Genomic DNA, 12,132 nt, shown 5'->3' with positions numbered 1-12,132 from the left:
CACTCTAAGTTCTTTTAAAATGTACAATTAAGTCATGATTGATTGGAGACACCATGAATTTGTGAATGCGGATGTTTGCTGTAGCTTCTAAATAGTTCAATTAAGGAAAAAATCAACTCTTGTCTGCAGATAATTGAACATTGCAATGTTGGGTGGGATCGACTGCTTTACCCCTATATCATTTCAGCAGGGAGGCTTTCTGCTGTTCACATTTACTAAAAGAGAACTGAATCTTTGATGTTCAACGTAAGGATCAAGTAACAACCAGGGATCACTTCAGTGCAGGAGGGAAAAAAAAGCATTTGGCTCTAGGTCTAAATTCTACTCCATTGTTCATTTACCAAAACTAAAATTATAATAAAAACAAGATTATGGACTTTATATAGGCCTATAAAATAACTCTGGAAAACTGCAGATCCAGAAAAAAATCAAAAACTTCAGTATCAGCTGTAAAACTTTCTAAAAATGAAACAATATAATAAAGAACAGAGGTAGAATTTGGCTCTGAATTGAGTTGCCCACCTGCAAGTTATTTTTAGGCGTCCCCAAGATGGAAAAGAAAACATTAAAAAAAAAACTTTCCACAAGTCCCCATCACAAGTGCTCTGTGGTTGAATCTTCACTCTGAATCCAAACCAAGCCTCAGCGCAGCTATGCAAGGACTTAGAATAAACTAAGTTTAGAGGAAAACAAACAAAAGAAGATAAAAGGAAAGTCAAACTTGTCCATGTGTAGAAAGAAAGAAAACGATTTTAGCTAATTATTTTAAAGGTTTTTTTTATTTTCTCCTTATTCATACTCGAAGATAATTATTATGCTCACTGACAAACAGGCCATGAGACAGGTTACTTGAGGGAAAGCTTTCTCTCTCTTTCTGGCTCCCAGAAAGTACCCAGATTGGGCAATAGAGATTTATTTTTCAAATTGGGTGGAAGAAACAGAAGAAAAAAAAAAGAACCCTGTGATGAGAAATGTCCTTTGTCCCTTCTAATATACTTTCTTTACAAACCCTAACTGTGGTATTAATGAAATGGCAATGAGATCAAAAAGAGAGTGCCCACTTATAATGATTCTTCTATTGGGAGGATGACACATCCTAAAATTGTCCAACGACAACAAAATATAGCCTGAAAACCATTATTACTGGGCCTGATTTCTTTCCCAGGAAATTCTAAAAACTGCATTTCATATTACAATAGGCTAACCATTCAACATATACCCCCTTTCAAGACTAATTTTTGGGGTAAATGGGGTATATTCAGAAAGGTCCATGTTAGGTTTAGGTACAATATAGAGGCTTCAGGTTAATTAACAATGTGAGGAAACTGTGAAACTAGGAGTTTTCTCTGCAGCCATCCCCAGTCTGGCTTCTGTCACCACCACCCCCATGGAACCATTCCTGGAAGGTTACCAGCATCCCTTTGCCAAATGTTGTGGACACTTGTCAGCTCATCTCACGCAGCCTCTCAGCTGGCTGTCCCTGCCTTGATGTGGTCACACTCTGCTCCTTTTCCTCCTCCACTTCTGGCCGCTGCTTTTCTGTCTCTGTGTTGTGTCATCTGCTTCTATATCTTGCCTTCGGTCTACAGGCACGCAGGAGGCTTCAGTCCTCAGCCTCTTTGCTTCCTGGTCTTCACTCTCTTCCATTTAATCACAACTCTCAGAGCTTTTAATACCACCTCAAGCCTCTGCCTCTCTTAAAAATCTGCCCTGAGCTTCATCCTCTTATATCCCAATATCTATTTGATTTCTCTACCAAAATAATGAATAATTATTAAAAACTTAATAAGGTTCAGAAAATAACTCTATTTTTTCCCTCAAAACCTGTTCCTTTCCTTCTTTTCTACTTTGTTAAATGACAATACAGTAAAGACTTAAAAAGTCATTCTTAAATCCTCCTTTTTCCTGAGCCCTGACAGTCAATCCATAATAAATCATTTATGTCTGTCTCTGCAAACATACCTCAAATGCGTTCTCTTCTCTCCCATCTGCACCGCTACTCATTTGGCCTCAGGTCCTCTTCACCTTCACCTGGAGTGTAGCTATTGCTTCCTAACTGCCCCCTCAGCCCCCGCTTCTGGAAATGCCCACCTTTAATCTGGTTTGCATAGAGCAGGTAGAGTAATTGTTTTAAAAGTGTAAATCGTGTCTTGCCATTGAACATGAACATATAAAATTTCTCCTTTGGTTAACATTCTTTAATGGTTTTCTCCTGTAGCAAATCCAAAGTTCTCAATAAGATCTCAAAGGCCCAACCTTATTTTCCCTCTCCAATTCACATACTACCTACCCATTATGCTTATAACCCTTTCTTTTACTCAGTAAAATCAAGCTCTTTACTTCCCCCGGGCCTTTGCACTTGCCAGCCCCCGGCTCCTCACTCTTCTTCAGAATACTGGCCCTTCTCATCTTCAGGACTTAACTTTCCCCATCACTGTCCACAGTTTGTGTCTCCTGTATTAAATAGTTTATTTCCTGCAGAACCCTTATCATGGAAATAATCTTGGTTTTGTTGTTGTTGTTGTTTCTGTATTGCCTGTCTCCCTTACTTCTGATGAACAATCACTGCTGCTGTCAACCAGTGTCTATAGCACTGTCACTGGTATCCTGTAGGCATTAAATATAGAAAGGTGAATGAATGATTGATTGAGTGAATAAATGAGTGTTGGCAGCAGAAAGGGAAGGAGTAAAATATCACCGGCACAGTGGAACCCATAGTCCAGTGGTTGAGGTAGAAATGAACACTTATAAACCTGTGTTTACTGCACATAGTGCTTCTTTTTTCTTTTTTTTTTTTTTTTTCATTTACCTCAGTAATTGTAAAAGGGCTTCAAGCCACACTTCCTAAGACACTTCTACAAACACTCTTAAGTCTGGCATCATACAGTGAGGTTACAGAAATGGAGAACTGTGGCAAGTCCTGGAACATCACTATGGAAGAGCAGTAACATTTATGGGAATGAATTGATAATATTCATTAAGGCTATTTTATTTTTTGAGCACAAAAATAGTTTTGATAAGATAGGATGAGTGAGAGGCTTAGAAGGAATGACTCTGTGGCAAGAAACAAGCATTCAGCAAATGCCAGGAACTTTCCCTCAAATGCACTGCTACCATCACTGCCTAGCAAATCCCTATTGATCCTTTAAGAACCAGTTCAAATGTCTTCCTCTCTATGAAGCCTTTGCATTTGAGCAATCACTTCTTCTACTGGGCCCCTATGGACTTCTGTCATGCCACTCACTGCAATGGATGGTGATAGGTAGTTGACACATTGTCTTAGTTAGCTCAAGCTTCCAGAACAATATACCATAAACTAAGTGCCTTAAACAACAGATTATTTTTTCATAATTCTGGATCCTGGGAAGTTCAAGATCAAGTGTCAGCCAATTTTCTTTTTGGTGAGAACTCTCTTCCTGTCTTATAGGTGGCTGCCATCCCACTGTGTCCTCGCATGGTGGAGAGAAAGAGATCTGAGGTCTGCTCCTCTTCTTCTAAGGATACCAGTTCTATTGAAGTAGAACACCCCCCTTATGACCTGTTAACCTTATTCCCTCCACACAGAACCTATCTCCATATATAGTCACATTGGGGACTAGGCCTTCAACATACCAATTTGTGAAAGGACACATTTAGTCATAACACATGTCTATTTAATAGGATCCAGTCATGGCCATGTTTTAATCCTAGCACTTGCCACTGTACCTAGAACAGATTAAGTTCTCAAAAGACAAATTTTCAATGAATTAATGAATGAGTGAATGTATGAATGAAGAAATCCTAGATAAAGTTGATACTATTTTGGAATATAATTCGATTTTTATTTTGTTGTACAGTTATGCCATTTGATTATTTTTGATTTATCAGAATCAGCAGCTTGCAGTGGAGAATACCAGTAATGTAAAGTTCCAAGATCCAACAAAATGAGGCTGGCTGTGTGACACTGAACTAATTTATTCCGTTATTTTAGTCATTAGATTAAAGACAAGCTACTATATTTCAATACTCTAAGTAGCTTGAATTTCATGCATTGTAAAATTAAATGCATTTCTTAGGATGGAAGAATTGGAAAGAACATTTTAAACATTAGAAAATCAACTGCTTCTCTTATATCTCATTTTACACTAAGCCTTGACCATGATATTTGATTTACAGCCAATAAATATTGAAAACTCTATTTCAGAGAAATAGAGTTCATGAGCTCTAACTTTCTTACTTGATGTTCTCAATAACTATTATCTTATTGCCTTAAGTTGCTCTCTTGAACACTCTGATAATTAAAAGAAATGAAAAATAATGCCCAATTTTGTGGTATTGCCCCATGAATTAACCCATTGTATTCATAAACTCAAACCTCAGTGAATTTCCATTGGTTAAATATAAGAAGAAAGCATCAAAAGTATACACAAATGCTATTGCAAGAAAGAAAGAAAGAAAAAGAGTCAACCCATAGGCTTACCCAAGGAAAAAGGAAAATATTTGTATTTCTTTCAACTGTCTATATAGTATCATGGAAAATAACTTTTCCAAATTAGAAATTACATAAACCTGTTCACCTTCCATCTTAGGAAAAAGTATTTACATGAAATCAGATATGGATAAAAATATTAAATATACATTTAAAATAGATATATCTATATCAATTTTCTCTCATTCTGACCATTGTAATTTCATACCCATGCTTTTTGTAACACCACCACCCCATAGGTATTCTTCATCCCCAACACTCTGCTCTACTTTTTTTATTTTTTCCTCCAGCACTTACTGCTTTCTCACTAGGTAGCTGACTATGTGAATATAGTATGCTATGTAGTCGACTTCTTTATTATATTTATTTTTTAGTTTATGATTTGCATATTGTAAAAATCCATGCTGTACTAGGACATGGGTTTTTGTTTTGTTTACTGATGATTTCAAGCTCCTAGAACACTGCCTGGCACAGAGCAGGCACTGAATAAATATTCACTGAATTTGTAAAGTATTTAAAGTGTTTATTATTTTTAAACGATGAGTATCTCCTTAGTCATTCTTGATTTCATCACGCACAAATTAAATACACTGCAATTTTGTCAACATTTATAAATAGATGCCTATTTAATGTTTACAAATTCTCTAGTTTCAAATGTTAACATTTTTTGTTTAAGTATGATCTAAGGGAGAAATAAATTGAGGTAGTTCAACAAGCAAACCAAAAAGTAACTGACAACTTACTTTCAAAAATATTCTGATGATCTAAGCTATGTACATTTCAATTAGTGATTTCTCCCCTATTACTTTATTTACCTTTGTGTATTCTACTTTTGTATCTATTCATTTACTACTGTATTTGCAATTAATTACTTACTCTATTGGCTTCATTCATTTAGCTCACATCGACCTATACATTTCTTAGTTGCAGGATTTTCTACAGAATACAAGCAAAGCATCATTTGATCAGGCAGTATCAAAGCCCAGCAAAAGCAAATTTGAATAGTCTGTATTTTCGATGTCATTTTCTTCCTATCCATTGCCTTTCAGCAATTCTAAGGTCAGCTCTGCCCTGTGCTCCATCTTCACACATCTTCATTCTGTCACTCAGCTCTGTCTCTCAATGCTTAGCACTCTCTGAAGACAATTCAAACTGCTAAGTTGTGATAATTACAGGAGGTTCTTCATTGCTCAAAGAATTTCCAAAACCTTGAATGTGTATCTGTTTATGGTAACACGATTCTTCAGAGGATTGATGCTTCAGTCAGAGAATGAGACTTCTCTTGGATTTCATGGATGAAATGAAAATGGCATTTGGGCAGAAGTCCTGAGTGTAAGACCTGGCTTTAATACTAACCAGATATATGGCTTGGGTTAGATGCTCTTTAATAGCAACAGCCATGTCTACTCTAACAAGTAGTTATAAGATGCAATGCTTCTGAGAAAAGCTGTGGAAACTGTAAGCTGCCATTCCAGGGTGTTCCAAATTCTCTTCTAAAATACATTAGGAGTTCCTTAATATGTTAATAAATGTTCTATAAAATATGGCCAAATAAACTAGAATGGGCATCTGAGCCTTTAATTTGCTAATGTACATAATGAATCTCTAAAAGGAAAATGTAGTGTGCTTTACTTTCTCCATTGTATTTTCTTAAATATAAAAGCCTTTCTCAAGCTTTATCAGTTCTTCTGCCCTGCAGAATAAAATATCCATTAAGTGCTGGGCCATAGAAGTGTTGATTATTTTGATATTATATAAGTAACTAATTAAATAACCTGTTTAAAAGGCTGATCTATAGAAAACTGAAAGTTATTTGTTATGTATAGCTCTTTCTTTAAATACAACTTCCAATTTTGAAATTTTTGAGTATTCCTTATCAAAATATATTTATTCTATAATTCCTTTATAACAGCAATTAAAAGGATAAGATACTTATCTAACTTTAACAACAGAACTGCAAGAATGTTGCAGTGGAAATGACAAAATATTATTGAGGGAAATTAAAGTAGATCTAAATAATTGGAGAAGAATTTCACATTTATGTATTGGAAGATTCAGTCTCTTACACATGGCAATTATTTTCAACTGATCAATAGATTCAACACCAACCCTATCAAAATTCCAGGAGGCCTTTTCGCAGAAAGTGAGAATTGGTCCTAAAATTTATATGGGACTGGTGATGTTTAATTTTATGTGTCAACATGACTGGGCTAAGGGATGCCCAGATAGCTGGTAAAATATTATTTCTGGGTATGCCTATGAGTGTGTTCCTGGAAGTGATTTATTATTTGAATCAGTAGATTGAGTAAATAGGATCTGCCCTCACCAGTGTGGATAGACATTATCTAATCTGTTGGGAGTTAAATACAGCAAAATGGCAGGAACAAGTGAGTCCTCTCTGTTTTCTTGAGTTGGAACATCCAAATTTTCCTGCTCTCAGAAATTACAGCTCTTGGTTCTCAAGCCTTCCAATTCTGGGACTTACAGCAGTTAGCCCCTCCTCCACTCCCATTTCTCAGCCCTTCAAATTTGGGCTGAATTGCACAACCAGCTTTCCCAGTTTTCCAGCTTGCAGATGGCATATTATAGGACTTCTCAGCCTCTATTATCTTGTGAGCCAATCCTTAGAATAAATCTTCTCTTACATAGTTACATATATCTTACTGATTCTGTTTCCTTGAAGAACCTTGACTAACATGAGATTGCAAAAAACCTAAAACAGCCAAAATAATTTTGAAAAAATAGAATGGGGCTGAGAGGCTTTAACTTTACAATTTCAAAAGTATTGGAAAGCTACCATAATCATGACAGTGTGATACCAGGATAAGAGTAAATATGCAGGTCAACTGAACAGGGTTAAGACTTCAGAAATAAAGCCTTATATTTATAGTTAATTTACTTTTGACAAAGGTGTCAAGGAAAAGGATAGATATTCTAGAGATGGTACTATGATAATTGTTCATCCATGATAATATGAACTTAGATTTTTACCTTTCACTAAGTAAAAATTAACTTAAAGATTATTATAATCTTACAAAAAGAGTTACAACAGTAAAACTTTTGGTAAATATCATAGGATGAAATCTTCTGAAATTTGGGTTAGGCAATGAAGTGTTAGCTATGACACCAAAGCAAAGTTAATGTAAGAAAGAAAAGGTGATAAAGTAGAGTTCATCAAAATTCAATACATCTATACTTCAAAAGACATCATTAAGAAAATGAAAAAAAAGTAACACTAGAATATCATATTTTGTAAACACATATCTAATAAGGGCTTGTATCATAAATATACAGAGATTGCTTATAGGTCAATAATAAGAAAATGAGCACCTAAATAAAATAGGCGAAATATTTGAGTGAACATTTTAATAAAGAAGATATAGAAATGGCTAACAAGCACAAAGAAAGAAGCTCAACATAATTATTCATTAGGGAAATGTAAATTAATGCCGCAATGAAGTACCATTTTAAATCGCTCAGAATGTCTATAATAAAAAAGACAGAAAATAGTAAATAAATTATAGAAATGGGATCCCTCATATATTGTGAAATGTGGCATACACTGGTGTTGCCACTTTGGAAATGGTTTGAGAGTTAAAAATACATTCACCATATGACACAGGCTTTCCACTCTTAGGTGTAAGATTCTCCCTGGGGCCTGAAAGTTTAAAGAGATAAGTAACTCCTCCCTTCTCAGGCCAATCCCAAGGCGCAAGACTGCTTGCGCCAGCAGCATGCACCAGCAAGATAGCAGAAGCAAGAAGAGAGCCAGCCAGAAGACAAGTACCCCTGAAGATCGAGAAAGAGGCCATTTGGATACAATGTAGCAGTTATGTCATACTAGGACGCTTCCTGTTTCCAGGAGACTATAAAACCTTTGCCCCATCCTCACTTGGGACTGATGCCATTTTAGGCCTCAGCCCACCTACACCCAAGCACTCACTAAAACAGCGTGTTTCTCCATACTGCCTTGTGTTGTCCGTTGGTGCACTCTCCGGGTTCAAACCGATACAAGAACCTTACACCTGGGGCCAAAACCCAGGAGGGGCTCAGGTCTGCGTCCTCTGTGGACCTACCCCTCCATCCCAGAGAGCAGGCCATAGCAGCCAGAAAAAGGAAGCTATTCAGCCTCCAGTCGCCTCTCTGTGCATGCACGTTGGTCACTGATCTTGCCTACTGGTAAATTTCCCTGGGAGCCTGGTTAACAGGGGAAAAGCCGCACGGCCTCTCTTGGTTTCTCCAGTCCGAAAATCCAACGTTAGTCCAAGAAGGCTCTGGCATGTTCCAGACACTCGCTGATCACCTGGTCTTAGGGGGATGCCTCTAAGCCATTTGATCCCATTCTGGAAACCAAAAAGGCAGCGGTGACAATCACTCCTTTTATCGTCTCCGTCCGTCCATCCAGGATGGTCTCCTTTTTCCCTGTTCTCCCACGCCTGCCCTCTGTTATGGGAAACTCCTGGTCCTCCATTCTAAAAAACAGCCCTCTAGGCTGCCTCATAAAAAACCTGCAAACCTTAGGCCTCAGGCAACATATCCACCCTAAGTGCTTTGTCGCTTCTTGCAATTCAGTCTGGCCACGATACAAATTGGGTAATGGGTCCAAATTGCCCAAAATGCAACATTTGACTTTTCAGTTTTAACTGACTTAAGCAATTATTACCAACGACTGGAGAAATGGGGAGAAATGCCTTATGTCCAGGCCTTTTGCACTCAGATCACAACCTGACCTCTGCGATCCTTGCTCATCTGTTCAAACCCTTCTCCTTCATTCTCGCCGCCCTGATTGCCTTTCTCCTCCCGACCCCACCTCTTCTATCTGGTTCAATCCAGCTGACTACTCTCCATCCCTCCCAGCCCCTACCTCTTCCTCTCAACCATCTTCTTTAACCCCCAAGCCTCCATGTTGTCTTCTCAGCTGCCATCTTCCCAGCTGCCATCTTCTCAGCCACCATCTTCCCAGCCACCATCTTCCCAGCTGGCATCACCTCTAAAAGTACCCACTTCTTTTCCTACACTGTCCTCTCCTCAGGACAAGTCTAGCATTGTCTGTACTCATTCTCCTTCCTCACCGCCCTCTTCTGAAGCCTATAAACCTATCCCACCACCTTAGGCCCCTACCTATCCTCCACTGCCTATCAACTCAACCCCCCGTCCCCCTTTAAGCCCTCAGCAGGAACCACTTCCGACTTCTTCCTTCTCACCCACCCATACTCACTTGGGTGCCATCTTTAGCCCATGCCCCCCACTTACTTCAGCACCAGTGCTAGAGTGCCCCCTTCAGGAAGCAGCAGGATCTGAAGGTATTGTTGGAGTTGATGTTCCCTTCTCCCCCACTGACCTCTCTCCAGTTAACAAAAGACTGGGCCGGGCGCGGTGGCTCAAGCTTGTAATCCCAGCACTTTGGGAGGCCGAGGCGGGCAGGATCTAGGCTGGTATATTTTCTCATGGCTTCAGTTAAATGAAAGAGAAACAGGGCTGGGTTTTCATCAGGACCGTGGTCAGGAGATCGAGCCCACGGTGAAACCCCGTCTCTACTAAAAATACAAAAAAAATTAGCCGGGCATGGTGGTGGGCACCTGTAGTCCCAGCTACTCGGAGAGGTTGAGGCAGGAGAATGGCGTGAACCCAGGAGGCGGAGCTTGCAGTGAGCCGAGATTGCGCCACTGCACTCCAGCCTGGGTGACAGAGCGAGACTCCGTTTCAAAAAACAAAAAACAAAAAAACAAAAGACTGGATTCAATTCCAGAAGACCCTATCTTATATTAAGGAGTTTCAGTACCTTACCCAGTCTTATGAATTAACCTGGCATACGTTATCCTCTCTTCCACCCTCACCCCAGAAGACCAGACCGTATCTGGACCCTAGCTCAGGCATATGCTGATACAATTCATCACCAAGCTCCTTCCCAGACTACTAGTGCAGAGGCAGTCCCCAGTCAGGACCCCCACTGGGATTATCAAGACGGGGCCTCTGGATACCACCATCGAGACCACATGATTATGTGTCTCCTTGCAGGACTCAAAAACAGTGCCCATAAGGCAGTAAACTATGAAAAACTTTCAAAAATCACCCAAGGTCCTGATGAAAACCCAGCCCTGTTTCTCTTTCATTTAACTGAAGCCATGAGAAAATATACCAGCCTAGATCCAGCCAGCCCAGAAGAAATCACTATCTTAAACCTTTGGTTCATCCCCCAATCCACTCCCAATATTCAGCACAAGCTTCAGAAGCTTGATGATGGCCCTCAAACCCCACAATGAGACCTTCTTAATTTAGCCTTCAAAGTCTTTAACAATCGTGATGAGGAAAGTAAAAGGCAAAAACAGGCAGAATTTCAAACGCTTGCCTCCGCCATCAGGGACCCTGCAGGCTCATGGGGCTGCAGCTCCACACAGAAGGCTCCTAACAATCCAGCTCCACCTGGTTCCTGTTTCAAGTGTGGCAATGAAGGCCACTGGACCAGACAATGCCCAAACCCAGGTAAGCCCACCAGGCCATGCCCCCTCTGCAGAGGACCCCAGTGGAAGTTAGACTGTGAGCAGCCCCCACAAAGACCACCCTCATCCCTTCCTAAGCCAGCCACAACCTCCTACTCAGATCTCATTGGCCTTACCACTGAAGACTGACAGTGCCCTGGAACGGACACCACGGCAACTACCATTGCTTTATCCAAGCCAAGGGTAACCCTAATGGTGGCAGATAGGCCAGTACGTTTTTAAATTAATACCTGGGCAACCTACTCTACTTTACCTAATTTTTCAGGAGCCACCCAGTCCTCCCAAGTCTCTGTTGTGGGAAATGATGGACAAGTCTCCAAACCCCGAGCCCCCTCTCCACTTTTCTGCTCCCTGCACACCTTATCCTTCACTCGCTCTTTCTTAGATCTGCCCTCATGCTCAACTCCACAAATTCCACACTACTCTCTACTTCCACGTTCCCCATAGTACCCAATGCATCAACCCAGACCGCTCTGGGGCTTCTAACTTTCTTTTACTTCTCCAATCTCCCATCTTAAAACATGCAACCTTTCCTTATCTTCCACCCGTAGTTAACCCCGCTGTTTAGGATACTTACACACCCTCAGTCACAGAACACCACACCCCGTCCACATTACCCTTAAGGAGCCCACCCAGTTCCTATCACAGAAGCAGTATCCCACCACCCAAACAGCTCTCATAGGCCTAAAGCCTATCATTTCTCGCCTCCTGCCCAGTCACCCACTCCACCAAACAAACTCCCCTTTTAACACATCAGTTCTACCTGTTAAAAAGCCAGATGGAACTTAATGCTTAATCCAGGACCTCAGCTCATTAACCAAGCTGTACTCCCAGTATGTCCAGTAGTTCCTAACCCATATACTTTACTTTCCACAATTTCCTCCAATACCACCCATTTTTCTATTCTAAACCTAAAGGATGCTTTTTTTTTCTCACAATTCCTTTACACCCCAAACTCTTTGCCTCTACATGGGAAAACCCCGACACCGACCTTTCACGTCAGCTCACCAGGTGTGTACTACCTCAAGGTTTCAAAGACAGCCCCCACCTTTTTGGACAGGCCTTTGCTCATGACCTCTGTGCCTTATCCCTAAAACTGTCCACTCTCCTTCAGTGTGTTAATGATCTGCTCCTGCCCCTCTCAAAAAGACTGCAATGCCCATA

General features: G+C 40.1%; 1 pseudogene; it reads left to right on the top strand.

The window, feature by feature from the left end:
- Window positions 1–8,202: 8,202 nt before the first annotated feature.
- LOC131381641 (transcription factor NF-E4-like) lies at window positions 8,203–11,155 on the top strand (annotated as a pseudogene).
- The last annotated feature ends 977 nt before the right edge of the window (window positions 11,156–12,132 follow it).

This window comes from Hylobates moloch, unplaced genomic scaffold (assembly GCF_009828535.3).
Source record: "Hylobates moloch isolate HMO894 unplaced genomic scaffold, HMol_V3 SCAFFOLD_17, whole genome shotgun sequence".
Lineage (NCBI taxonomy): Eukaryota > Metazoa > Chordata > Mammalia > Primates > Hylobatidae > Hylobates > Hylobates moloch.
Note: the sequence above shows the minus strand (reverse complement) of the source record. Positions and strands in the feature narration are given on the sequence as shown.